Source organism: Macadamia integrifolia, chromosome 2, assembly GCF_013358625.1.
Source record: "Macadamia integrifolia cultivar HAES 741 chromosome 2, SCU_Mint_v3, whole genome shotgun sequence".
Classification (NCBI taxonomy): domain Eukaryota; kingdom Viridiplantae; phylum Streptophyta; class Magnoliopsida; order Proteales; family Proteaceae; genus Macadamia; species Macadamia integrifolia.
The window spans coordinates 34,467,646-34,471,332 of record NC_056558.1 but is presented as its reverse complement, the minus strand read 5'-3'; the positions used below and the strand labels follow the sequence as shown (position 1 = coordinate 34,471,332).

Sequence of the window (3,687 nt, the reverse complement as noted above, 5' to 3'; positions counted from 1 at the left end):
TAAAAACTGCAACTCGATATATATATATATATATATTTGGGAAAAGGCTACATACACCGCCGCATGTTACTTGCTAATTTTGTATGATACACCATCTTGCACCCCCGTGAGTGCCACTCGCAAGCGTGTAGCACACAAGTGGCGTGCTTATTTATCTCTCATATTTTTTTCCATCCAAACTTTAAATGGTTTGATCTCACTTATTTGACCTCCCATCGAACTACTTTTAAACTCCCCTAATGTTTTTGGATGATCTACACGTCCGATGTTGCTAATTTATTTATACTAAAATGATATATAGATTTCTTTATTTCTTAGCTGATCTCAAAAAGAAAATTGATCTAATAGAATCAACCTGATACACTCAATCTAGATCAATGTCAATGGATGAAACCCATCCAATTTTCAATACCTTCTTAACCATGGTCCCAACCCTAGATATAGTTTTTTGGAAGAAAGAAAGCTACCTAAATGTGTGTCCATATTTCGACATAGCAGGTGTGAAAAAACCGTGCTACCCTGTACCGTCCCATTGGCCAGCACACTTGTGTGTACCTACGCCAGCAAGGTAGCATTTTTTTTTATCCAATTTAGGCCCTGCTTGGCCACCCTCTGGGACTGTAAAGCTCCTTCAGGTTGCAAGTGAAGACAAAAAAGGATGTGGAAATTAATTAGTTTTAATCATTATTGTGTAACAAACTTAAAATATTACAATTTGGTGCCAGTTACAATTTGAACTTGCAAAAACAATCAAGCAAGGCAAAACCTCTTCCCACCATAAGGTCATCTCTGTGAACTTTCCAAAGGGCTTGTGATAACTCTTTTTCTTTCAGCCCGTTTGAAGTGAATTGTGCAAAAGCCCTCATGCTCAAGAACAGAGTTTTGAACAACCCTTTAGATGCTCTCATGGCGGCAGCAACCATCTTATCCATGTTACCTAAACATGTTGCCATGTATGAACGACTGTTGATTGATACATAATAATCCAATGCAGCTTTTGTATTCCCATGCATGCTTGTGAAATCCTCACCTCTGAGGAGGGTCGATTTCGTGTACACATTGGTATAAACATTTGTTAAACCTTTAATTTCCATCAGACCAACCCCACCAACTAGATAAATAGTTGTGTTTGTTGGGATGGATAGTCCTTGGAGAATAAGAGTTGTCTCATTTGGGGTTAGGGGGAATTGCCATCAGTTTCTCCAAACATGAGCTACATCCCCTGTCCAAGGTTTTTGATCACCCCGTGCAACCTCAATGGTCTTTGTTGATGCAGAAACCCTATTTTTCACTATGTGAATTAGACTTATTTCATTAAGACATCAATTACACTTTCAAGTTTTTAATACAAAAATTCAGTTTTTTTCTCAAGAAAAGAAAAGAAAACAAGAAACCATAAACATACAATAGTGTATACGAAGCAAGTGACCTTTTAGAAAATGGAGTTGTAAGAGACAAAACAATCACTGCAAGCAGTAGGGATAAAGTGGCCGTGAGAATGCTGAAAAGAGGTTGACGGAGATTACAATCATGGATACTTTCACTTTAAAACCAGAGTTTGTTACCCTCTCAGGTTCTCAGTCTGTCATCAACGCTCAAGAATAGAGGAACTCATTACACTCTTGACTCTTTCTCATTATTGCAGGTAATTGTAGTTTATGAAGGCCCGAAACAGGTAAGCACAGGATGAAGAAAAGACTGAATAAACTAACCTGGATTTTGTTGAAGGACTGATTGGGAGTAGAAGACAAACTGCCAGACTTAAAGCCTTCAAATCGCCTACTCACACCTACATTACAACATAAAAAACCACCATTAGAGAAGAAATAACGGGATATCCATCTATTTTGAGTTGGGGTTTAGGTTTTACTATGGGGAGGGAGCCTATTTTCACTATGGTGTAGCTAGACCAGTTAGGAGGTAATAGAGGCCTTTGAAGAGATATCTGAAACTATATAGTTCAAGGGGTAATGTGTATCCACGAGGTCTCATATTTGAGAGATATGTGGCTTGTTCTCAGATTTGTTTTTTTGGAGGACAGAAGAAGCGGATCTAAGCTTACCAGCTGCGTTCTCTCCCCTACCGACGGTGGGAGTAGAGAGGGAGAGAGGGGCAAAAAGGAGCGAAGGAGCGATAGCCGACAACTCTGGTGTCCTCGGATCTCTCTTTCATAGTCTTAATCCTTCGAATATGAGATTTGCAAGAATGTCAGGATGTTCTAGACCTGCTTCAAGGTAGATATCAAAATCGAATCGTTGGGTTTCATATAATGAAATCAAGACCAAACCGGTTCTTTTTTATTTTTTTTTAAGAACAAAATCAAACAGTTATATAGTTCGGCTGCATTTGGTAGTCATCCGGACGTTTGTCCGTTCTATGGGGAAAAAATATGGAATAAAGCGTTTGGTGTCAACTTGATATTTTTTGGTTTTTTTTTAAAAAAAAAAAAAAAAAAAAAAAAAGCTAGAAACACGAAATGACGGAACATGGAAATCATGTTTCGACAATTTTGTTTCGTTTCAATAGGATCAAATCGTGTGAATTTTATAAAATCGTGTTTTCCTGTTCTGAAACAGTTCACCAAACACCTTTTTTTTGTTTTAAAACAGAAATTTGACATAGAAACAGAAAATTTTGTTTTTAACGTGAATGCCATGTTTGGTAACGTTTCTATTCTAGAAACAACGTTTCGTGTAAAAAACGGAAATTTTAGTTTCTATGTCAAAATGTTTTTTTTTTTAACGAAACTGAAACGACGGAATTACCTTTTGTCGTTTCGTCAATTCTCGTTTCTACTGCTTTTTTCTTTCCTTTTTTTTTTTTTTTTTCACTTTTTGTTCCAAAAAAAAAATGCACTGAAAAAACTCCAGAAACATTTTTCTAGAACGTTACCAAATGCAGCCGAAACGTCACTTTCTGGAACAAAATGACTACCAAACACAACCTTCCTGTTTTTATAGGTGAAATATATGGTTCAGGCTCTCTTTTATATAATTTATATTTGTATTTATTAATTATTTTTAAAATCATGTATGACAATAAATTATAAATTATAAACAACAATCATTTGGATAATATTTGTACAATAGGTTGCAACATCAATTGTAATGAAGAGAGACTTTTATTAATAAAATTATTGATTGCAAACTCTTGGCTAAAAAGCAGTGATTGAGATATCAGATACCTACTCTATTGAGGGGTATAATGCCCAAAACCTGAGAGGGGGAGATACTCATTAATTCCATTATCTTCTTCCACCCTTCTCAACCTTCCATCAGGTTCTATTTTCTTTTCTTTATTTTCATTTTGCTTGAACCTGTGAGCGAGTGCCATTAGAAGAGTTATTGTAGACCTAGAAGAGACCACAAATCAGCCTTGAAGATTAGACCAAGAGAAGGGATCGACGTCGGCAAGGGTCAAGGTTTTGACTTGAGATCGTTTTCTCATATCTCACAGACCTGAGTTCATCTGTTAGCGCCCTTTTGAGGGTTGCTTCAGGTCCCTAAAAGTGACCCTTTTAACCAAGGCTACAAGGCTCTCTCTGTCTAGCTACTCAAACCCTAATTTGTTGTTGAATTCTAACTGTTGTGCTATTGTTTCCCCACAACCTATTTGTAGACAAGATTTGGAGGACCCATACATCCCATCCTAGACATCTATCGACCAGGTGTGTTAGCCCCATACTTC

General features: G+C 37.0%; 1 pseudogene; it reads right to left on the bottom strand.

The window, feature by feature from the left end:
* Nucleotides 1-661: 661 nt before the first annotated feature.
* Nucleotides 662-3,468, bottom strand: LOC122065227 (annotated as a pseudogene).
* Between the last annotated feature and the right edge of the window lie 219 nt (nucleotides 3,469-3,687).